Here is a 25,945-nt window from a genome sequence, read left to right on the forward strand (position 1 = left end):
GGAAATGATGGACGGAGTGTTGAACATTGCAAGCACTCACCCCCAGTCAACTGATCTGGGTTTAATCCATCACCGTTCTTTAGCCCACTCTGCCACCCCAGTTCAGACATGGCCATATGCAAATCAGTCTGACCCTGTGCCTCATAGGAACAGTCCAGCCCGAACTGCCAAGCCATGTCTTCCCTGGACCGGACACAAGCTTCCTAGGACCGGCTTCTGGCATTTCAGCCGTCTTCAGCCAGGCTTGCTTGAATCCAGTGGCAAAGTGAGCAAGGGACCCACGTCTGAGCATACCCTGCCAACTTATGGCGAACAAAGCAAAAACCAAAGGAAATGATGGACGGAGTGTTGAACATTGCAAGCACTCACCCCCAGTCAACTGATCTGGGTTTAATCCATCACCGTTCTTTAGCCCACTCTGCCACCCCAGTTCAGACATGGCCATATGCAAATCAGTCTGACCCTGTGCCTCATGGGAACAGTCCAGCCCGAACTGCCAAGCCATGTCTTCCCTGGACCGGAAACAAGCTTCCTAGGACCGGTTTCTGGCATTTCAGCCGTCTTCAGCCAGGCTTGCTTGAATCCAGTGGCAAAGTGAGCAAGGGACTCACGTCTGAGCATACCCTGCCAACTTATGGCGAACAAAGCAAAAACCAAAGGAAATGATGGACGGAGTGTTGAACATTGCAAGCACTCACCCCCAGTCAACTGATCTGGGTTTAATCCATCACCGTTCTTTAGCCCACTCTGCCACCCCAGTTCAGACATGGCCATATGCAAATCAGTCTGACCCTGTGCCTCATGGGAACAGTCCAGCCCGAACTGCCAAGCCATGTCTTCCCTGGACCGGAAACAAGCTTCCTAGGACCGGTTTCTGGCATTTCAGCCGTCTTCAGCCAGGCTTGCTTGAATCCAGTGGCAAAGTGAGCAAGGGACTCACGTCTGAGCATACCCTGCCAACTTATGGCGAACAGAGCAAAAACCAAAGGAAATGATGGACGGAGTGTTGAACATTGCAAGCACTCACCCCCAGTCAACTGATCTGGGTTTAATCCATCACCGTTCTTTAGCCCACTCTGCCACCCCAGTTCAGACATGGCCATATGCAAATCAGTCTGACCCTGTGCCTCATGGGAACAGTCCAGCCCGAACTGCCAAGCCATGTCTTCCCTGGACCGGAAACAAGCTTCCTAGGACCGGTTTCTGGCATTTCAGCCGTCTTCAGCCAGCCTTGCTTGAATCCAGTGGCAAAGTGAGCAAGGGACTCACGTCTGAGCATACCCTGCCAACTTATGGCGAACAAAGCAAAAACCAAAGGAAATGATGGACGGAGTGTTGAACATTGCAAGCACTCACCCCCAGTCAACTGATCTGGGTTTAATCCATCACCGTTCTTTAGCCCACTCTGCCACCCCAGTTCAGACATGGCCATATGCAAATCAGTCTGACCCTGTGCCTCATGGGAACAGTCCAGCCCGAACAGCCAAGCTATGTCTTCCCTGGACCGGAAACAAGCTTCCTAGGACCGGTTTCTGGCATTTCAGCCGTCTTCAGCCAGGCTTGCTTGAATCCAGTGGCAAAGTGAGCAAGGGACTCACGTCTGAGCATACCCTGCCAACTTATGGCGAACAAAGCAAACACCAAAGGAAATGATGGACGGAGTGTTGAACATTGCAAGCACTCACCCCCAGTCAACTGATCTGGGTTTAATCCATCACCGTTCTTTAGCCCACTCTGCCACCCCAGTTCAGACATGTCCATATGCAAATCAGTCTGACCCTGTGCCTCATGGAAACAGTCCAGCCCGAACTGCCAAGCCATGTCTTCCCTGGACCAGAAACAAGCTTCCTAGGACCGGTTTCTGGCATTTCAGCCGTCTTCAGCCAGGCTTGCTTGAATCCAGTGGCAAAGTGAGCAAGGGACTCACGTCTGAGCATACCCTGCCAACTTATGGCGAACAAAGCAAAAACCAAAGGAAATGATGGACGGAGTGTTGAACATTGCAAGCACTCACCCCCAGTCAACTGATCTGGGTTTAATCCATCACCGTTCTTTAGCCCACTCTGCCACCCCAGTTCAGACATGGTCATATGCAAATCAGTCTGACCCTGTGCCTCATGGGAACAGTCCAGCCCGAACTGCCAAGCCATGTCTTCCCTGGACCGGAAACAAGCTTCCTAGGACCGGTTTCTGGCATTTCAGCCGTCTTCAGCCAGGCTTGCTTGAATCCAGTGGCAAAATGAGCAAGGGACTCACGTCTGAGCATACCCTGCCAACTTATGGCGAACAAAGCAAAAACCAAAGGAAATGATGGACGGAGTGTTGAACATTGGAAGCACTCACCCCCAGTCAACTGATCTGGGTTTAATCCATCACCGTTCTTTAGCCCACTCTGCCACCCCAGTTCAGACATGGCCATATGCAAATCAGTCTGACCCTGTGCCTCATGAGAACAGTCCAGCCCGAACTGCCAAGCCATGTCTTCCCTGGACCGGAAACAAGCTTCCTAGGACCGGTTATTGGCATTTCAGCTGTCTTCAGCCAGGCTTGCTTGAATCCAGTGGCAAAGTGAGCAAGGGACTCACGTCTGAGCATACCCTGCCAACTTATGGCGAACAAAGCAAAAACCAAAGGAAATGATGGACGGAGGGTTGAACATTGCAAGCACTCACCCCCAGTCAACTGATCTGGGTTTAATCCATCACCGTTCTTTAGCCCACTCTGCCACCCCAGTTCAGACATGGCCATATGCAAATCAGTCTGACCCTGTGCCTCATGGGAACAGTCCAGCCCGAACTGCCAAGCCATGTCTTCCCTGGACCGGAAACAAGCTTCCTAGGACCGGTTTCTGGCATTTCAGCCGTCTTCAGCCAGGCTTGCTTGAATCCAGTGGCAAAGTGAGCAAGGGACTCACGTCTGAGCATACCCTGCCAACTTATGGCGAACAAAGCAAAAACCAAAGGAAATGATGGACGGAGGGTTGAACATTGCAAGCACTCACCCCCAGTCAACTGATCTGGGTTTAATCCATCACCGTTCTTTAGCCCACTCTGCCACCCCAATTCAGCCATGGCCATATGCAAATCAGTCTGACCCTGTGCCTCATGGGAACAGTCCAGCCCGAACTGCCAAGCCATGTCTTCCCTGGACCGGAAACAAGATTCCTAGGACCAGTTTATGGCATTTCAGCTGTCTTCACCCAGGCTTGCTTGAATCCAGTGGCAAAGTGAGCAAGGGACTCACGTCTGAGCATACCCTGCCAACTGATGGCGAACAAAGCAAAAACCAAAGGAAATGATGGACGGAGTGTTGAACATTGCAAGCACTCACCCCCAGTCAACTGATCTGAGTTTAATCCATCACCGTTCTTTAGCCCACTCTGCCACCCCAGTTCAGACATGGCCATATGCAAATCAGTCTGACCCTGTGCCTCATGGGAACAGTCCAGCCCGAACTGCCTAGCCATGTCTTCCCTGGACCGGAAACAAGCTTCCTAGGACCGGTTTCTGGCATTTCAGCCGTCTTCAGCCAGGCTTGCTTGAATCCAGTGGCAAAGTGAGCAAGGGACTCACGTCTGAGCATACCCTGCCAACTTATGGCGAACAAAGCAAAAACCAAAGGAAATGATGGACGAAGTGTTGAACATTGGAAGCACTCACCCCCAGTCAACTGATCTGGGTTTAATCCATCACCGTTCTTTAGCCCACTCTGCCACCCCAGTTCAGACATGGCCATATGCAAATCAGTCTGACCCTGTGCCTCATGGGAACAGTCCAGGCCGAACTGCCAAGCCATGTCTTCCCTGGACCGGAAACAAGCTTGCTAGGACCGGTTTCTGGCATTTCAGCCGTCTTCAGCCGGGCTTGCTTGAATCCAGTGGCAAAGTGAGCAAGGGACTCACGTCTGAGCATACCCTGCCAACTTATGGCGAACAAAGCAAAAACCAAAGGAAATGATGGACGGAGTGTTGAACATTGCAAGCACTCACCCCCAGTCAACTGATCTGGGTTTAATCCATCACCGTTCTTTAGCCCACTCTGCCACCCCAGTTCAGACATGGCCATATGCACATCAGTTTTACCCTGTGCATCATGGGAACAATCCAGCCCAAACTGCCAAGCCATGTCTTCCCTGGACCGGAAACAAGCTTCCTAGGACCGGTTTCTGGCATTTCAGCCGTCTTCAGCCAGGCTTGCTTGAATCCAGTGGCAAAGTGAGCAAGGGACTCCCGTCTGAGCATACCCTGCCAACTTATGGCGAACAAAGCAAAAACCAAAGGAAATGATGGACGGAGTGTTGAACATTGCAAGCACTCACCCCCAGTCAACTGATCTGGGTTTAATTCATCACCGTTCTTTAGCCCACTCTGCCACCCCAGTTCAGACATGGCCATATGCAAATCAGTCTGACCCTGTGCCTCATGGGAACAGTCCAGCCCGAACTGCCAAGCCATGTCTTCCCTGGACCGGAAACAAGCTTCCTAGGACCGGTTTCTGGCATTTCAGCCGTCTTCAGCCAGGCTTGCTTGAATCCAGTGGCAAAGTGAGCAAGGGACTCACGTCTGAGCATACCCTGCCAACTTATGGCGAACAAAGCAAAAACCAAAGGAAATGATGGACGGAGTGTTGAACATCGCAAGCACTCACCCCCAGTCAACTGATCTGGGTTTAATCCATCACCGTTCTTTAGCCCACTCTGCCACCCCAGTTCAGACATGGTCATACGCAAATCAGTCTGACCCTGTGCCTCATGGGAACAGTCCAGCCCGAACTGCCAAGCCATGTCTTCCCTGGACCGGAAACAAGCTTCCTAGGACCGGTTTCTGGCATTTCAGCCGTCTTCAGCCAGGCTTGCTTGAATCCAGTGGCAAAGTGAGCAAGGGACTCACGTCTGAGCATACCCTGCCAACTTATGGCGAACAAAGCAAAAACCAAAGGAAATGATGGACGGAGTGTTGAATATTGCAAGCACTCACCCCCCGTCAACTGATCTGGGTTTAATCCATCACCGTTCTTTAGCCCACTCTGCCACCCCAGTTCAGACATGGCCATATGCAAATCAGTCTGACCCTGTGCCTCATGGGAACAGTCCAGCCCGAACTGCCAAGCCATGTCTTCCCTGGACCGGAAACAAGCTTCCTAGGACCGGTTTCTGGCATTTCAGCCGTCTTCAGCCAGGCTTGCTTGAATCCAGTGGCAAAGTGAGCAAGGGACTCACGTCTGAGCATACCCTGCCAACTGATGGCGAACAAAGCAACAACCAAAGGAAATGATGGACGGAGAGTTGAACATTGCAAGCACTCACCCCCAGTCAACTGATCTGGGTTTAATCCATCACCGTTCTTTAGCCCACTCTGCCACCCCAGTTCAGACATGGCCATATGCAAATCAGTCTGACCCTGTGCCTCATGGGAACAGTCCAGCCCGAACTGCCAAGCCATGTCTTCCCTGGACCGGAAACAAGCTTCCTAGGACCGGTTTCTGGCATTTCAGCCGTCTTCAGCCAGCCTTGCTTGAATCCAGTGGCAAAGTGAGCAAGGGACTCACGTCTGAGCATACCCTGCCAACTTATGGCGAACAAAGCAAAAACCAAAGGAAATGATGGACAGAGTGTTGAACATTGCAAGCACTCACCCCCAGTCAACTGATCTGGGTTTAATCCATCACCGTTCTTTAGCCCACTCTGCCACCCCAGTTCAGACATGGACATATGCAAATCAGTCTGACCCTGTGCCTCATGGGAACAGTCCAGCCCGAACTGCCAAGCCATGTCTTCCCTGGACCGGAAACAAGCTTCCTAGGACCGGTTTCTGGCATTTCAGCCGTCTTCAGCCAGGCTTGCTTGAATCCAGTGGCAAAGTGAGGAAGGGACTCACGTCTGAGCATACCCTGCCAACTTATGGCGAACAAAGCAAAAACCAAAAGAAATGATGGACGGAGTGTTGAACATTGCAAGCACTCACCCCCAGTCAACTGATCTGGGTTTAATCCATCACCGTTCTTTAGCCCACTCTGCCACCCCAGTTCAGACATGGCCATATGCAAATCAGTCTGACCCTGTGCCTCATGGGAACAGTCCAGCCCGAACTGCCAAGCCATGTCTTCCCTGGACCGGAAACAAGCTTCCTAGGACCGGTTTCTGGCATTTCAGCCGTCTTCAGCCAGGCTTGCTTGAATCCAGTGGCAAAGTGAGCAAGGGACTCACGTCTGAGCATACCCTGCCAACTTATGGCGAACAAAGCAAAAACCAAAGGAAATGATGGACGGAGTGTTGAACATTGGAAGCACTCACCCCCAGTCAACTAATCTGGGTTTAATCCATCACTGTTCTTTAGCCCACTCTGCCACCCCAGTTCAGACATGGCCATATGCAAATCAGTCTGATCCTGTGCCTCATGGGAACAGTCCAGCCCGAACTGCCAAGCCATATCTTCCCTGGACCGGAAACAAGCTTCCTAGGACCGGTTTCTGGCATTTCAGCCGTCTTCAGCCAGGCTTGCTTGAATCCAGTGGCAAAGTGAGCAAGGGACTCACGTCTGAGCATACCCTGCCAACTTATGGCGAACAAAGCAAAAACCAAAGGAAATGATGGACGGATTGTTGAACATTGCAAGCACTCACCCCCAGTCAACTGATCTGGGTTTAATCCATCACCGTTCTTTAGCCCACTCTGCCATCCCAGTTCAGACATGGCCATATGCAAATCAGTCTGACCCTGTGCCTCATGGGAACTGTCCAGCCCGAACTGCCAAGCCATGTCTTCCCTGGACCGGAAACAAGCTTCCTAGGACCGGTTTCTGGCATTTCAGCCGTCTTTAGCCAGGCTTGCTTGAATCCAGTGGCAAAGTGAGCAAGGGACTCACGTCTGAGCATACCCTGCCAACTTATGGCGAACAAAGCAAAAACCAAAGGAAATGATGGACGGAGTGTTGAACATTGCAAGCACTCACCCCCAGTCAACTGATCTGGGTTTAATCCATCACCGTTCTTTAGCCCACTCTGCCACCCCAGTTCAGACATGGCCATATGCAAATCAGTCTGACCCTGTGCCTCATGGGAACAGTCCAGCCCGAACTGCCAAGCCATGTCTTCCCTGGAGCGGAAACAAGCTTCCTAGGACCGGTTTCTGACATTTCAGCCTTCTTCAGCCAGGCTTGCTTGAATCCAGTGGCAAAGTGAGCAAGGGACTCACGTCTGAGCATACCCTGCCAACTTATGGCGAACAAAGCAAAAACCAAAGGAAATGATGGACGGAGTGTTGAACATTGCAAGCACTCACCCCCAGTCAACTGATCTGGGTTTAATCCATCACTGTTCTTTAGCCCACTCTGCCACCCCAGTTCAGACATGGCCATATGCAAATCAGTCTGACCCTGTGCCTCATGGGAACAGTCCAGCTCGAACTGCCAAGCCATGTCTTCCCTGGACCGGAAACAAGCTTCCTAGGACCGGTTTCTTCATTTCAGCCGTCTTCAGCCAGGCTTGCTTGAATTCAGTGGCAAAGTGAGCAAGGGACTCACGTCTGAGCATACCCTGCCAACTTATGGCGAACAAAGCAAACACCAAAGGAAATGATGGACGGAGTGTTGAACATTGCAAGCACTCACCCCCAGTCAACTGATCTGGGTTTAATCCATCACCGTTCTTTAGCCCACTCTGCCACCCCAGTTCAGACATGGCCATATGGAAATCAGTCTGACCCTGTGCCTCATGGGAACAGTCCAGCCCGAACTGCCAAGCCATGTCTTCCCTGGACCGGAAACAAGCTTCCTAGGACCGGTTTCTGGCATTTCAGCCGTCTTCAGCCAGGCTTGCTTGAATCCAGTGGCAAAGTGAGCAAGGGACTCACGTCTGAGCATACCCTGCCAACTTATGGCGAACAAAGCAAAAACCAAAGGAAATGATGGACGGAGTGTTGAACATTGCAAGCACTCACCCCCAGTCAACTGATCTGGGTTTAATCCATCACCGTTCTTTAGCCCACTCTGCCACCCCAGTTCAGACATGGCCATATGCAAATCAGTCTGACCCTGTGCCTCATGGGAACAGTCCAGCCCGAACTGCCAAGCCATGTCTTCCCTGGACCGGAAACAAGCTTCCTAGGACCGGTTTCTGGCATTTCAGCCGTCTTCAGCCAGGCTTGCTTGAATCCAGTGGCAAAGTGAGCAAGGGACTCACGTCTGAGCATACCCTGCCAACTTATGGCGAACAAAGCAAAAACCAAAGGAAATGATGGACGGAGTGTTGAACATTGCAAGCACTCACCCCCAGTCAACTGATCTGGGTTTAATCCATCACCCTTCTTTAGCCCACTCTGCCACCCCAGTTCAGACATGGCCATATGCAAATCAGTCTGACCCTGTGCCTCATGGGAACAGTCCAGCCCGAACTGCCAAGCCATGTCTTCCCTGGACCGGAAACAAGCTTCCTAGGACCGGTTTCTGGCATTTCAGCCCTCTTCAGCCAGGCTTGCTTGAATCCAGTGGCAAAGTGAGCAAGGGACTCACGTCTGAGCATACCCTGCCAACTTATGGCGAACAAAGCAAAAACCAAAGGAAATGATGGACGGAGTGTTGAACATTGCAAGCACTCACCCCCAGTCAACTGATCTGGGTTTAATCCATCACCGTTCTTTAGCCCACTCTGCCACCCCAGTTCAGACATGGCCATATGCAAATCAGTCTGACCCTGTGCCTCATGGGAACAGTCCAGCCCGAACTGCCAAGCCATGTCTTCCCTGGACCGGAAACAAGCTTCCTAGGACCGGTTTCTGGCATTTCAGCCGTCTTCAGCCAGGCTTGCTTGAATCCAGTGGCAAAGTGAGCAAGGGACTCACGTCTGAGCATACCCTGCCAACTTATGGCGAACAAAGCAAAAACCAAAGGAAATGATGGACGGAGTGTTGAACATTGCAAGCACTTACCCCCAGTCAACTGATCTGGGTTTAATCCATCACCCTTCTTTAGCCCACTCTGCCACCCCAGTTCAGACATGGCCATATGCAAATCAGTCTGACCCTGTGCCTCATGGGAACAGTCCAGCCCGAACTGCCAAGCCGTGTCTTCCCTGGACCGGAAACAAGCTTCCTAGGACCGGTTTCTGGCATTTCAGCCGTCTTCAGCTAGCCTTGCTTGAATCCAGTGGCAAAGTGAGCAAGGGACTCACGTCTGAGCATACCCTGCCAACTTATGGCGAACAAAGCAAAAACCAAAGGAAATGATGGACGGAGTGTTGAACATTGCAAGCACTCACCCCCAGTCAACTGATCTGGGTTTAATCCATCACCGTTCTTTAGCCCACTCTGCCACCCCAGTTCAGACATGGCCATATGCAAATCAGTCTGACCCTGTGCCTCATGGGAACAGTCCAGCCCGAACAGCCAAGCTATGTCTTCCCTGGACCGGAAACAAGCTTCCTAGGACCGGTTTCTGGCATTTCAGCCGTCTTCAGCCAGGCTTGCTTGAATCCAGTGGCAAAGTGAGCAAGGGACTCACGTCTGAGCATACCCTGCCAACTTATGGCGAACAAAGCAAACACCAAAGGAAATGATGGACGGAGTGTTGAACATTGCAAGCACTCACCCCCAGTCAACTGATCTGGGTTTAATCCATCACCGTTCTTTAGCCCACTCTGCCACCCCAGTTCAGACATGGCCATATGCAAATCAGTCTGACCCTGTGCCTCATGTAAACAGTCCAGCCCGAACTGCCAAGCCATGTCTTCCCTGGACCGGAAACAAGCTTCCTAGGACCGGTTTCTGGCATTTCAGCCGTCTTCAGCCAGGCTTGCTTGAATCCAGTGGCAAAGTGAGCAAGGGACTCACGTCTGAGCATACCCTGCCAACTTATGGCGAACAAAGCAAAAACCAAAGGAAATGATGGACGGAGTGTTGAACATTGCAAGCACTCACCCCCAGTCAACTGATCTGGGTTTAATCCATCACCGTTCTTTAGCCCACTCTGCCACCCCAGTTCAGACATGGCCATATGCAAATCAGTCTGACCCTGTGCCTCATGGGAACAGTCCAGCCCGAACTGCCAAGCCATGTCTTCCCTGGACCGGAAACAAGCTTCCTAGGACCGGTTTCTGGCATTTCAGCCGTCTTCAGCCAGGCTTGCTTGAATCCAGTGGCAAAATGAGCAAGGGACTCACGTCTGAGCATACCCTGCCAACTTATGGCGAACAAAGCAAAAACCAAAGGAAATGATGGACGGAGTGTTGAACATTGCAAGCACTCACCCCCAGTCAACTGATCTGGGTTTAATCCATCACCGTTCTTTAGCCCACTCTGCCACCCCAGTTCAGACATGGCCATATGCAAATCAGTCTGACCCTGTGCCTCATGGGAACAGTCCAGCCCGAACTGCCAAGCCATGTCTTCCCTGGACCGGAAACAAGCTTCCTAGGACCGGTTTCTGGCATTTCAGCCGTCTTCAGCCAGGCTTGCTTGAATCCAGTGGCAAAGTGAGCAAGGGACTCACGTCTGAGCATACCCTGCCAAACTTATTTCGAACAAAGCAAAAACCAAAGGAAATGATGGACGGAGTGTTGAACATTGCAAGCACTCACCCCAAGTCAACTGATCTGGGTTTAATCCATCACCGTTCTTTAGCCCACTCTGCCACCCCAGTTCAGACATGGCCATATGCAAATCAGTCTGACCCTGTGCCTCATGGGAACAGTCCAGCCCGAACTGCCAAGCCATGTCTTCCCTGGAGCAGAAACAAGCTTCCTAGGACCGGTTTCTGGCATTTTAGCCGTCTTCAGCCAGGCTTGCTTGAATCCAGTGGCAAAGCGAGCAAGGGACTCACGTCTGAGCATGCCCTGCCAACTTATGGCGAACAAAGCAAAAACCAAAGGAAATGATGGACGGAGTGTTGAACATTGCAAGCACTCACCTCCAGTCAACTGATCTGGGTTTAATCCATCACCGTTCTTTAGCCCACTCTGCCACCCGAGTTCAGACATGGCCATATGCAAATCAGTCTGACCCTGTGCCTCATGGGAACAGTCCAGCCCGAACTGCCAAGCCATGTCTTCTCTGGACCAGAAACAAGCTTCCTAGGACCGGTTTCTGGCATTTCAGCCGTCTTCAGCCAGGCTTGCTTGAATCCAGTGGCAAAGTGAGCAAGGGACTCACGTCTGAGCATACCCTGCCAACTTATGGCGAACAAAGCAAAAACCAAAGGAAATGATGGACGGAGGGTTGCACATTGCAAGCACTCACCCCCAGTCAACTGATCTGGGTTTAATCCATCACCGGTCTTTAGCCCACTCTGCCACCCCAGTTCAGACATGGCCATATGCAAATCAGTCTGACCCTGTGCCTCATGGGAACAGTCCAGCCCGAACTGCCAAGCCATGTCTTCCCTGGACCGGAAACAAGCTTCCTAGGACCGGTTTCTGGCATTTCAGCCGTATTCACCCAGGCTTGCTTGAATCCAGTGGCAAAGTGAGCAAGGGACTCACGTCTGAGCATACCCTGCCAACTGATGGCGAACAAAGCAAAAACCAAAGGAAATGATGGACGGAGTGTTGAACATTGCAAGCACTCACCCCCAGTCAACTGATCTGGGTTTGATCCATCACCGTTCTTTAGCCCACTCTGCCACCCCAGTTCAGACATGGCCATATGCAAATCAGTCTGACCCTGTGCCTCATGGGAACAGTCCAGCCCGAACTGCCAAGCCATGTCTTCCCTGGACCGGAAACAAGCTTCCTAGGACCGGTTTCTGGCATTTCAGCCGTCTTCAGCCAGGCTTGCTTGAATCCAGTGGCAAAGTGAGCAAGGGACTCACGTCTGAGCATACCCTGCCAACTTATGGCGAACAAAGCAAAAACCAAAGGAAATGATGGACGGAGTGTTGAACATTGCAAGCACTCACCCCCAGTCAACTGATCTGGGTTTAATCCATCACCGTTCTTTAGCCCACTCTGCCACCCCAGTTCAGACATGGCCATATGCAAATCAGTCTGACCCTGTGCCTCATGGGAACAGTCCAGGCCGAACTGCCAAGCCATGTCTTCCCTGGACCGGAAACAAGCTTCCTAGGACCGGTTTCTGGCATTTCAGCCGTCTTCAGCCAGGCTTGCTTGAATCCAGTGGCAAAGTGAGCAAGGGACTCACGTCTGAGCATACCCTGCCAACTTATGTTGAACAAAGCAAAAACCAAAGGAAATGATGGACGGAGTGTTGAACGTTGCAAGCACTCACCCCCAGTCAACTGATCTGGGTTTAATCCATCACCGTTCTTTAGCCCACTCTGCCACCCCAGTTCAGACATGGCCATATGCAAATCAGTCTGACCCTGTGCCTTATGGGAACAGTCCAGCCCGAACTGCCAAGCCATGTCTTCCCTGGACCGGAAACAAGCTTCCTAGGACCGGTTTCTGGCATTTCAGCCGTCTTCAGCCAGGCTTGCTTGAATCCAGTGGCAAAGTGAGCAAGGGACTCACGTCTGAGCATACCCTGCCAACTGATGGCGAACAAAGCAAAAACCAAAGGAAATGATGGACGGAGTGTTGAACATTGCAAGCACTTACCCCCAGTCAACTGATCTGGGTTTAATCCATCACCGTTCTTTAGCCCACTCTGCCACCCCAGTTCAGACATGGCCATATGCAAATCAGTCTGACCCTGTGCCTCATGGGAACAGTCCAGCCCGAACTGCCAAGCCATGTCTTCCCTGGACCGGAAACAAGCTTCCTAGGACCGGTTTCTGGCATTTCAGCCGTCTTCAGCCAGGCTTGCTTGAATCCAGTGGCAAAGTGAGCAAGGGACTCACGTCTGAGCATACCCTGCCAACTTATGGCGAACAAAGCAAAAACCAAAGGAAATGATGGACGGAGTGTTGAACATTGCAAGCACTCACCCCCAGTCAACTGATCTGGGTTTAATCCATCACCGTTCTTTAGCCCACTCTGCCACCCCAGTTCAGACATGGCCATATGCAAATCAGTCGGACCCTGTGCCTCATGGGAACAGTCCAGCCCGAACTGCCAAGCCATGTCTTCCCTGGACCGGAAACAAGCTTCCTAGGACCGGTTTCTGGCATTTCAGCCGTCTTCAGCCAGGCTTGCTTGAATCCAGTGGCAAAGTGAGCAAGGGACTCACGTCTGAGCATACCCTGCCAACTTATGGCGAACAAAGCAAAAACCAAAGGAATTGATGGACGGAGTGTTGAACATTGCAAGCACTCACCCCCAGTCAACTGATCTGGGTTTAATCCATCACCGTTCTTTAGCCCACTCTGCCACCCCAGTTCAGACATGGCCATATGCAAATCAGTCTGACCCTGTGCCTCATGGGAACAGTCCAGCCCGAACTGCCAAGCTATGTCTTCCCTGGACCGGAAACAAGCTTCCTAGGACCGGTTTCTGGCATTTCAGCCGTCTTCAGCCAGGCTTGCTTAAATCCAGTGGCAAAGTGAGCAAGGGACTCACGTCTGAGCATACCCTGAAAACTTATGGCGAACAAAGCAAACACCAAAGGAAATGATGGACGGAGTGTTGAACATTGCAAGCACTCACCCCCAGTCAACTGATCTGGGTTTAATCCATCACCGTTCTTTAGCCCACTCTGCCACCCCAGTTCAGACATGGCCATATGGAAATCAGTCTGACCCTGTGCCTCATGGGAACAGTCCAGCCCGAACTGCCAAGCCATGTCTTCCCTGGACCAGAAACAAGCTTCCTAGGACCGGTTTCTGGCATTTCAGCCGTCTTCAGCCAGGCTTGCTTGAATCCAGTGGCAAAGTGAGCAAGGGACTCACGTCTGAGCATACCCTGCCAACTTATGGCGAACAAAGCAAAAACCAAAGGAAATGATGGACGGAGTGTTGAACATTGCAAGCACTCACCCCCAGTCAACTGATCTGGGTTTAATCCATCACCGTTCTTTAGCCCACTCTGCCACCCCATTTCAGACATGGCCATATGCAAATCAGTCTGACCCTGTGCCTCATGGGAACAGTCCAGCCCGAACTGCCAAGCCATGTCTTCCCTGGACCGGAAACAAGCTTCCTAGGACCGGTTTCTGGCATTTCAGTCGTCTTCAGCCAGGCTTGCTTGAATCCAGTGGCAAAGTGAGCAAGGGACTCACGTCTGAGCATACCCTGCCAACTTATGGCGAACAAAGCAAAAACCAAAGGAAATGATGGACGGAGTGTTGAACATTGCAAGCACTCACCCCCAGTCAACTGATCTGGGTTTAATCCATCACCCTTCTTTAGCCCACTCTGCCACCCCAGTTCAGACATGGCCATATGCAAATCAGTCTGACCCTGTGCCTCATGGGAACAGTCCAGCCCGAACTGCCAAGCCATGTCTTCCCTGGACCGGAAACAAGCTTCCTAGGACCGGTTTCTGGCATTTCAGCCCTCTTCAGCCAGGCTTGCTTGAATCCAGTGGCAAAGTGAGCAAGGGACTCACGTCTGAGCATACCCTGCCAACTTATGGCGAACAAAGCAAAAACCAAAGGAAATGATGGACGGAGTGTTGAACATTGCAAGCACTCACCCCCAGTCAACTGATCTGGGTTTAATCCATCACCGTTCTTTAGCCCACTCTGCCACCCCAGTTCAGACATGGCCCTATGCAAATCAGTCTGACCCTGTGCCTCATGGGAACAGTCCAGCCCGAACTGCCAAGCCATGTCTTCCCTGGACCGGAAACAAGCTTCCTAGGACCGGTTTCTGGCATTTCAGCCGTCTTCAGCCAGGCTTGCTTGAATCCAGTGGCAAAGTGAGCAAGGGACTCACGTCTGAGCATACCCTGCCAACTTATGGCGAACAAAGCAAAAACCAAAGGAAATGATGGACGGAGTGTTGAACATTGCAAGCACTTACCCCCAGTCAACTGATCTGGGTTTAATCCATCACCGTTCTTTAGCCCACTCTGCCACCCCAGTTCAGACATGGCCATATGCAAATCAGTCTGACCCTGTGCCTCATGGGAACAGTCCAGCCCGAACTGCCAAGCCGTGTCTTCCCTGGACCGGAAACAAGCTTCCTAGGACCGGTTTCTGGCATTTCAGCCGTCTTCAGCTAGCCTTGCTTGAATCCAGTGGCAAAGTGAGCAAGGGACTCACGTCTGAGCATACCCTGCCAACTTATGGCGAACAAAGCAAAAACCAAAGGAAATGATGGACGGAGTGTTGAACATTGCAAGCACTCACCCCCAGTCAACTGATCTGGGTTTAATCCATCACCGTTCTTTAGCCCACTCTGCCACCCCAGTTCAGACATGGCCATATGCAAATCAGTCTGACCCTGTGCCTCATGGGAACAGTCCAGCCCGAACAGCCAAGCTATGTCTTCCCTGGACCGGAAACAAGCTTCCTAGGACCGGTTTCTGGCATTTCAGCCGTCTTCAGCCAGGCTTGCTTGAATCCAGTGGCAAAGTGAGCAAGGGACTCACGTCTGAGCATACCCTGCCAACTTATGGCGAACAAAGCAAACACCAAAGGAAATGATGGACGGAGTGTTGAACATTGCAAGCACTCACCCCCAGTCAACTGATCTGGGTTTAATCCATCACCGTTCTTTAGCCCACTCTGCCACCCCAGTTCAGACATGGCCATATGCAAATCAGTCTGACCCTGTGCCTCATGGAAACAGTCCAGCCCGAACTGCCAAGCCATGTCTTCCCTGGACCGGAAACAAGCTTCCTAGGACCGGTTTCTGGCATTTCAGCCGTCTTCAGCCAGGCTTGCTTGAATCCAGTGGCAAAGTGAGCAAGGGACTCACGTCTGAGCATACCCTGCCAACTTATGGCGAACAAAGCAAAAACCAAAGGAAATGATGGACGGAGTGTTGAACATTGCAAGCACTCACCCCCAGTCAACTGATCTGGGTTTAATCCATCACCGTTCTTTAGCCCACTCTGCCACCCCAGTTCAGACATGGCCATATGCAAATCAGTCTGACCCTGTGCCTCATGGGAACAGTCCAGCCCGAACTGCCAAGCCATGTCTTCCCTGGACCGGAAACAAGCTTCCTAGGACCGGTTTCTGGCATTTCAGCCGTCTTCAGCCAGGCTTGCTTGAATCCAGTGGCAAAATGAGCAAGGGACTCACGTCTGAGCATACCCTGCCAACTTATGGCGAACAAAGCAAAAACCAAAGGAAATGATGGACGGAGTGTTGAACATTGCAAGCACTCACCCCCAGTCAACTGATCTGGGTTTAATCCATCACCGTTCTTTAGCCCACTCTGCCACCCCAGTTCAGACATGGCCATATGCAAATCAGTCTGACCCTGTGCCTCATGGGAACAGTCCAGCCCGAACTGCCAAGCCATGTCTTCCCTGGACCGGAAACAAGCTTCCTAGGACCGGTTTCTGGCATTTCAGCCGTCTTCAGCCAGGCTTGCTTGAATCCAGTGGCAAAGTGAGCAAGGGACTCACGTCTGAGCATACCCTGCCAAACTTATTTCGAACAAAGCAAAAACCAAAGGAAATGATGGACGGAGTGTTGAACATTGCAAGCACTCACCCCAAGTCAACTGATCTGGGTTTAATCCATCACCGTTCTTTAGCCCACTCTGCCACCACAGTTCAGACATGGCCATATGCAAATCAGTCTGACCCTGTGCCTCATGGGAACAGTCCAGCCCGAACTGTCAAGCCATGTCTTCCCTGGAGCAGAAACAAGCTTCCTAGGACCGGTTTCTGGCATTTCAGCCGTCTTCAGCCAGGCTTGCTTGAATCCAGTGGCAAAGTGAGCAAGGGACTCACGTCTGAGCATGCCCTGCCAACTTATGGCGAACAAAGCAAAAACCAAAGGAAATGATGGACGGAGTGTTGAACATTGCAAGCACTCACCTCCAGTCAACTGATCTGGGTTTAATCCATCACCGTTCTTTAGCCCACTCTGCCACCCCAGTTCAGACATGGCCATATGCAAATCAGTCTGACCCTGTGCCTCATGGGAACAGTCCAGCCCGAACTGCCAAGCCATGTCTTCTCTGGACCAGAAACAAGCTTCCTAGGACCGGTTTCTGGCATTTCAGCCGTCTTCAGCCAGGCTTGCTTGAATCCAGTGGCAAAGTGAGCAAGGGACTCACGTCTGAGCATACCCTGCCAACTTATGGCGAACAAAGCAAAAACCAAAGGAAATGATGGACGGAGTGTTGAACATTGCAAGCACTCACCCCCAGTCAACTGATCTGGGTTTAATCCATCACCGTTCTTTAGCCCACTCTGCCACCCCAGTTCAGATATGGCCATATGCAAATCAGTCTGACCCTGTGCCTCATGGGAACAGTCCAGCCCGAACTGCCAAGCCATGTCTTCCCTGGACCGGAAACAAGCTTCCTAGGACCGGTTTCTGGCATTTCAGCCGTCTTCACCCAGGCTTGCTTGAATCCAGTGGCAAAGTGAGCAAGGGACTCACGTCTGAGCATACCCTGCCAACTGATGGCGAACAAAGCAAAAACCAAAGGAAATGATGGACGGAGTGTTGAACATTGCAAGCACTCACCCCCAGTCAACTGATCTGGGTTTAATCCATCACCGTTCTTTAGCCCACTCTGCCACCCCAGTTCAGACATGGCCATATGCAAATCAGTCTGACCCTGTGCCTCATGGGAACAGTCCAGCCCGAACTGCCAAGCCATGTCTTCCCTGGACCGGAAACAAGCTTCCTAGGACCGGTTTCTGGCATTTCAGCCGTCTTCAGCCAGGCTTGCTTGAATCCAGTGGCAAAGTGAGCAAGGGACTCACGTCTGAGCATACCCTGCCAACTTATGGCGAACAAAGCAAAAACCAAAGGAAATGATGGACGGAGTGTTGAACATTGCAAGCACTCACCCCCAGTCAACTGATCTGGGTTTAATCCATCACCGTTCTTTAGCCCACTCTGCCACCCCAGTTCAGACATGGCCATATGCAAATCAGTCTGACCCTGTGCCTCATGGGAACAGTCCAGCCCGAACTGCCAAGCCATGTCTTCCCTGGACCGGAAACAAGCTTCCTAGGACCGGTTTCTGGCATTTCAGCCGTCTTCACCCAGGCTTGCTTGAATCCAGTGGCAAAGTGAGCAAGGGACTCACGTCTGAGCATACCCTGCCAACTGATGGCGAACAAAGCAAAAACCAAAGGAAATGATGGACGGAGTGTTGAACATTGCAAGCACTCACCCCCAGTCAACTGATCTGGGTTTAATCCATCACCGTTCTTTAGCCCACTCTGCCACCCCAGTTCAGACATGGCCATATGCAAATCAGTCTGACCCTGTGCCTCATGGGAACAGTCCAGCCCGAACTGCCAAGCCATGTCTTCCCTGGACCGGAAACAAGCTTCCTAGGACCGGTTTCTGGCATTTCAGCCATCTTCAGCCAGGCTTGATTGAATCCAGTGGCAAAGTGAGCAAGGGACTCACGTCTGAGCATACCCTGCCAACTTATGTTGAACAAAGCAAAAACCAAAGGAAATGATGGACGGAGTGTTGAACGTTGCAAGCACTCACCCCCAGTCAACTGATCTGGGTTTAATCCATCACCGTTCTTTAGCCCACTCTGCCACCCCAGTTCAGACATGGCCATATGCAAATCAGTCTGACCCTGTGCCTTATGGGAACAGTCCAGCCCGAACTGCCAAGCCATGTCTTCCCTGGACCGGAAACAAGCTTCCTAGGACCGGTTTCTGGCATTTCAGCCGTCTTCAGCCAGGCTTGCTTGAATCCAGTGGCAAAGTGAGCAAGGGACTCACGTCTGAGCATACCCTGCCAACTGATGGCGAACAAAGCAAAAACCAAAGGAAATGATGGACGGAGTGTTGAACATTGCAAGCACTCACCCCCAGTCAACTGATCTGGGTTTAATCCATCACCGTTCTTTAGCCCACTCTGCCACCCCAGTTCAGACATGGCCATATGCAAATCAGTCTGACCCTGTGCCTCATGGGAACAGTCCAGCCCGAACTGCCAAGCCATGTCTTCCCTGGACCGGAAACAAGCTTCCTAGGACCGGTTTCTGGCATTTCAGCCGTCTTCAGCCAGGCTTGCTTGAATCCAGTGGCAAAGTGAGCAAGGGACTCACGTCTGAGCATACCCTGCCAACTTATGGCGAACAAAGCAAAAACCAAAGGAAATGATGGACGGAGTGTTGAACATTGCAAGCACTCACCCCCAGTCAACTGATCTGGGTTTAATCCATCACCGTTCTTTAGCCCACTCTGCCACCCCAGTTCAGACATGGCCATATGCAAATCAGTCTGACCCTGTGCCTCATGGGAACAGTCCAGCCCGAACTGCCAAGCCATGTCTTCCCTGGACCGGAAACAAGCTTCCTAGGACCGGTTTCTGGCATTTCAGCCGTCTTCAGCCAGGCTTGCTTGAATCCAGTGGCAAAATGAGCAAGGGACTCACGTCTGAGCATACCCTGCCAACTTATGGCGAACAAAGCAAAAACCAAAGGAAATGATGGACGGAGTGTTGAACATTGTAAGCACTCACCCCCAGTCAACTGATCTGGGTTTAATCCATCACCGTTCTTTAGCCCACTCTGCCACCCCAGTTCAGACATGGCCATATGCAAATCAGTCTGACCCTGTGCCTCATGGGAACAGTCCAGCCCGAACTGCCAAGCCATGTCTTCCCTGGACCGGAAACAAGCTTCCTAGGACCGGTTTCTGGCATTTCAGCCGTCTTCAGCCAGGCTTGCTTGAATCCAGTGGCAAAGTGAGCAAGGGACTCACGTCTGAGCATACCCTGCCAAACTTATTTCGAACAAAGCAAAAACCAAAGGAAATGATGGACGGAGTGTTGAACATTGCAAGCACTCACCCCAAGTCAACTGATCTGGGTTTAATCCATCACTGTTCTTTAGCCCACTCTGCCACCACAGTTCAGACATGGCCATATGCAAATCAGTCTGACCCTGTGCCTCATGGGAACAGTCCAGCCCGAACTGTCAAGCCATGTCTTCCCTGGAGCAGAAACAAGCTTCCTAGGACCGGTTTCTGGCATTTCAGCCGTCTTCAGCCAGGCTTGCTTGAATCCAGTGGCAAAGTGAGCAAGGGACTCACGTCTGAGCATGCCCTGCCAACTTATGGCGAACAAAGCAAAAACCAAAGGAAATGATGGACGGAGTGTTGAACATTGCAAGCACTCACCTCCAGTCAACTGATCTGGGTTTAATCCATCACCGTTCTTTAGCCCACTCTGCCACCCCAGTTCAGACATGGCCATATGCAAATCAGTCTGACCCTGTGCCTCATGGGAACAGTCCAGCCCGAACTGCCAAGCCATGTCTTCTCTGGACCAGAAACAAGCTTCCTAGGACCGGTTTCTGGCATTTCAGCCGTCTTCAGCCAGGCTTGCTTGAATCCAGTGGCAAAGTGAGCAAGGGACTCACGTCTGAGCATGCCCTGCCAACTTATGGCGAACAAAGCAAAAACCAAAGGAAATGATGGACGGAGTGTTGAACATTGCAAGCACTCACCCCCAGTCAACTGATCTGGGTTTAATCCATCACCGTTCTTTAGCCCACTCTGCCACCCCAGTTCAGACATGGCCATATGCAAATCAGTCTGACCCTGTGCCTCATGGGAACAGTCCAGCCCGAACTGCCAAGCCATGTCTTCTCTGGACCAGAAACAAGCTTCCTAGGACCGGTTTCTGGCATTTCAGCCGTCTTCAGCCAGGCTTGCTTGAATCCAGTGGCAAAGTGAGCAAGGGACTCACGTCTGAGCATACCCTGCCAACTTATGGCGAACAAAGCAAAAACCAAAGGAAATGATGGACGGAGTGTTGAACATTGCAAGCACTCACCCCCAGTCAACTGATCTGGGTTTAATCCATCACCGTTCTTTAGCCCACTCTGCCACCCCAGTTCAGATATGGCCATATGCAAATCAGTCTGACCCTGTGCCTCATGGGAACAGTCCAGCCCGAACTGCCAAGCCATGTCTTCCCTGGACCGGAAACAAGCTTCCTAGGACCGGTTTCTGGCATTTCAGCCATCTTCACCCAGGCTTGCTTGAATCCAGTGGCAAAGTGAGCAAGGGACTCACGTCTGAGCATACCCTGCCAACTGATGGCGAACAAAGCAAAAACCAAAGGAAATGATGGACGGAGTGTTGAACATTGCAAGCACTCACCCCCAGTCAACTGATCTGGGTTTAATCCATCACCGTTCTTTAGCCCACTCTGCCACCCCAGTTCAGACATGGCCATATGCAAATCAGTCTGACCCTGTGCCTCATGGGAACAGTCCAGCCCGAACTGCCAAGCCATGTCTTCCCTGGACCGGAAACAAGCTTCCTAGGACCGGTTTCTGGCATTTCAGCCGTCTTCACCCAGGCTTGCTTGAATCCAGTGGCAAAGTGAGCAAGGGACTCACGTCTGAGCATACCCTGCCAACTTATGGCGAACAAAGCAAAAACCAAAGGAAATGATGGACGGAGTGTTGAACATTGCAAGCACTCACCCCCAGTCAACTGATCTGGGTTTAATCCATCACCGTTCTTTAGCCCACTCTGCCACCCCAGTTCAGACATGGCCATATGCAAATCAGTCTGACCCTGTGCCTCATGGGAACAGTCCAGCCCGAACTGCCAAGCCATGTCTTCCCTGGACCGGAAACAAGCTTCCTAGGACCGGTTTCTGGCATTTCAGCCGTCTTCACCCAGGCTTGCTTGAATCCAGTGGCAAAGTGAGCAAGGGACTCACGTCTGAGCATACCCTGCCAACTTATGTTGAACAAAGCACTCACCCCCAGTCAACTGATCTGGGTTTAATCCATCACCGTTCTTTAGCCCACTCTGCCACCCCAGTTCAGACATGGCCATATGCAAATCAGTCTGACCCTGTGCCTTATGGGAACAGTCCAGCCCGAACTGCCAAGCCATGTCTTCCCTGGACCGGAAACAAGCTTCCTAGGACCGGTTTCTGGCATTTCAGCCGTCTTCAGCCAGGCTTGCTTGAATCCAGTGGCAAAGTGAGCAAGGGACTCACGTCTGAGCATACCCTGCCAACTGATGGCGAACAAAGCAAAAACCAAAGGAAATGATGGACGGAGTGTTGAACATTGCAAGCACTCACCCCCAGTCAACTGATCTGGGTTTAATCCATCACCGTTCTTTAGCCCACTCTGCCACCCCAGTTCAGACATGGCCATATGCAAATCAGTCTGACCCTGTGCCTCATGGGAACAGTCCAGCCCGAACTGCCAAGCCATGTCTTCCCTGGACCGGAAACAAGCTTCCTAGGACCGGTTTCTGGCATTTCAGCCGTCTTCAGCCAGGTTTGCTTGAATCCAGTGGCAAAGTGAGCAAGGGACTCACGTCTGAGCATACCCTGCCAACTTATGGCGAACAAAGCAAAAACCAAAGGAAATGATGGACGGAGTGTTGAACATTGCCAGCACTCACCCCCAGTCAACTGATCTGGGTTTAATCCATCACCGTTCTTTAGCCCACTCTGCCACCCCAGTTCAGACATGGCCATATGCAAATCAGTCGGACCCTGTGCCTCATGGGAACAGTCCAGCCCGAACTGCCAAGCCATGTCTTCCCTGGACCGGAAACAAGCTTCCTAGGACCGGTTTCTGGCATTTCAGCCGTCTTCAGCCAGGCTTGCTTGAATCCAGTGGCAAAGTGAGCAAGGGACTCACGTCTGAGCATACCCTGCCAACTTATGGCGAACAAAGCAAAAACCAAAGGAAATGATGGATGGAGTGTTGAACATTGCAAGCACTCACCCCCAGTCAACTGATCTGGGTTTAATCCATCACCGTTCTTTAGCCCACTCTGCCACCCCAGTTCAGACATGGCCATATGCAAATCAGTCTGACCCTGTGCCTCATGGAAACAGTCCAGCCCGAACTGCCAAGCCATGTCTTCCCTGGACCGGAAACAAGCTTCCTAGGACCGGTTTCTGGCATTTCAGCCGTCTTCAGCCAGGCTTGCTTGAATCCAGTGGCAAAATGAGCAAGGGACTCACGTCTGAGCATACCCTGCCAACTTATGGCGAACAAAGCAAAAACCAAAGGAAATGATGGACGGAGTGTTGAACATTGCAAGCACTCACCCCCAGTCAACTGATCTGGGTTTAATCCATCACCGTTCTTTAGCCCACTCTGCCACCCCAGTTCAGACATGGCCATATGCAAATCAGTCTGACCCTGTGCCTCATGGGAACAGTCCAGCCCGAACTGCCAAGCCATGTCTTCCCTGGACCGGAAACAAGCTTCCTAGGACCGGTTTCTGGCATTTCAGCCGTCTTCAGCCAGGCTTGCTTGAATCCAGTGGCAAAGTGAGCAAGGGACTCACGTCTGAGCATACCCTGCCAACTTATGGCGAACAAAGCAAAAACCAAAGGAAATGATGGACGGAGTGTTGAACATTGCAAGCACTCACCCCCAGTCAACTGATCTGGGTTTAATCCATCACCGTTCTTTAGCCCACTCTGCCACCCCAGTTCAGACATGGCCATATGCAAATCAGTCTGACCCTGTGCCTCATGGGAATAGTCCAGCCCGAACTGCCAAGCCATGTCTTCCCTGGAGCAGAAACAAGCTTCCTAGGACCGGTTTCTGGCATTTCAGCCGTCTTCAGCCAGGCTTGCTTGAATCCAGTGGCAAAGTGAGCAAGGGACTCACGTCTGAGCATACCCTGCCAACTTATGGCGAACAAAGCAAAAACCAAAGGAAATGATGGACGGAGTGTTGAACATTGCAAGCACTCACCTCCAGTCAACTGATCTGGGTTTAATCAATCACCGTTCTTTAGCCCACTCTGCCACCCCAGTTCAGACATGGCCATATGCAAATCAGTCTGACCCTGTGCCTCATGGGAACAGTCCAGCCCGAACTGCCAAGCCATGTCTTCTCTGGACCGGAAACAAGCTTCCTAGGACCGGTTTCTGGCATTTCAGCCGTCTTCACCCAGGCTTGCTTGAATCCAGTGGCAAAGTGAGCAAGGGACTCACGTCTGAGCATACCCTGCCAACTTATGGCGAACAAAGCAAAAACCAAAGGAAATGATGGACGGAGGGTTGAACATTGCAAGCACTCACCCCCAGTCAACTGATCTGGGTTTAATCCATCACCGTTCTTTAGCCCACTCTGCCACCCCAGTTCAGACATGGCCATATGCAAATCAGTCTGACCCTGTGCCTCATGGGAACAGTCCAGCCCGAACTGCCAAGCCATGTCTTCCCTGGACCGGAAACAAGCTTCCTAGGACCGGTTTCTGGCATTTCAGCCGTCTTCACCCAGGCTTGCTTGAATCCAGTGGCAAAGTGAGCAAGGGACTCACGTCTGAGCATACCCTGCCAACTGATGGCGAACAAAGCAAAAACCAAAGGAAATGATGGACGGAGTGTTGAACATTGCAAGCACTCACCCCCAGTCAACTGATCTGGGTTTAATCCATCACCGTTCTTTAGCCCACTCTGCCACCCCAGTTCAGACATGGCCATATGCAAATCAGTCTGACCCTGTGCCTCATGGGAACAGTCCAGCCCGAACAGCCAAGCTATGTCTTCCCTGGACCGGAAACAAGCTTCCTAGGACCGGTTTCTGGCATTTCAGCCGTCTTCAGCCAGGCTTGCTTGAATCCAGTGGCAAAGTGAGCAAGGGACTCACGTCTGAGCATACCCTGCCAACTTATGGCGAACAAAGCAAACACCAAAGGAAATGATGGACGGAGTGTTGAACATTGCAAGCACTCACCCCCAGTCAACTGATCTGGGTTTAATCCATCACCGTTCTTTAGCCCACTCTGCCACCCCAGTTCAGACATGGCCATATGCAAATCAGTCTGACCCTGTGCCTCATGGAAACAGTCCAGCCCGAACTGCCAAGCCATGTCTTCCCTGGACCGGAAACAAGCTTCCTAGGACCGGTTTCTGGCATTTCAGCCGTCTTCAGCCAGGCTTGCTTGAATCCAGTGGCAAAGTGAGCAAGGGACTCACGTCTGAGCATACCCTGCCAACTTATGGCGAACAAAGCAAAAACCAAAGGAAATGATGGACGGAGTGTTGAACATTGCAAGCACTCACCCCCAGTCAACTGATCTGGGTTTAATCCATCACCGTTCTTTAGCCCACTCTGCCACCCCAGTTCAGACATGGCCATATGCAAATCAGTCTGACCCTGTGCCTCATGGGAACAGTCCAGCCCGAACTGCCAAGCTATGTCTTCCCTGGACCGGAAACAAGCTTCCTAGGACCGGTTTCTGGCATTTCAGCCGTCTTCAGCCAGGCTTGCTTGAATCCAGTGGCAAAATGAGCAAGGGACTCACGTCTGAGCATACCCTGCCAACTTATGGCGAACAAAGCAAAAACCAAAGGAAATGATGGACGGAGTGTTGAACATTGCAAGCACTCACCCCCAGTCAACTGATCTGGGTTTAATCCATCACCGTTCTTTAGCCCACTCTGCCACCCCAGTTCAGACATGGCCATATGCAAATCAGTCTGACCCTGTGCCTCATGGGAACAGTCCAGCCCGAACTGCCAAGCCATGTCTTCCCTGGACCGGAAACAAGCTTCCTAGGACCGGTTTCTGGCATTTCAGCCGTCTTCAGCCAGGCTTGCTTGAATCCAGTGGCAAAGTGAGCAAGGGACTCACGTCTGAGCATACCCTGCCAAACTTATTTCGAACAAAGCAAAAACCAAAGGAAATGATGGACGGAGTGTTGAACATTGCAAGCACTCACCCCAAGTCAACTGATCTGGGTTGAATCCATCACCGTTCTTTAGCCCACTCTGCCACCCCAGTTCAGACATGGCCATATGCAAATCAGTCTGACCCTGTGCCTCATGGGAACAGTCCAGCCCGAACTGCCAAGCCATGTCTTCCCTGGAGCAGAAACAAGCTTCCTAGGACCGGTTTCTGGCATTTCAGCCGTCTTCAGCCAGGCTTGCTTGAATCCAGTGGCAAAGTGAGCAAGGGACTCACGTCTGAGCATACCCTGCCAACTTATGGCGAACAAAGCAAAAA

This window comes from Triturus cristatus, chromosome 1_2, assembly GCF_964204655.1.
Source record: "Triturus cristatus chromosome 1_2, aTriCri1.1, whole genome shotgun sequence".
Lineage (NCBI taxonomy): Eukaryota > Metazoa > Chordata > Amphibia > Caudata > Salamandridae > Triturus > Triturus cristatus.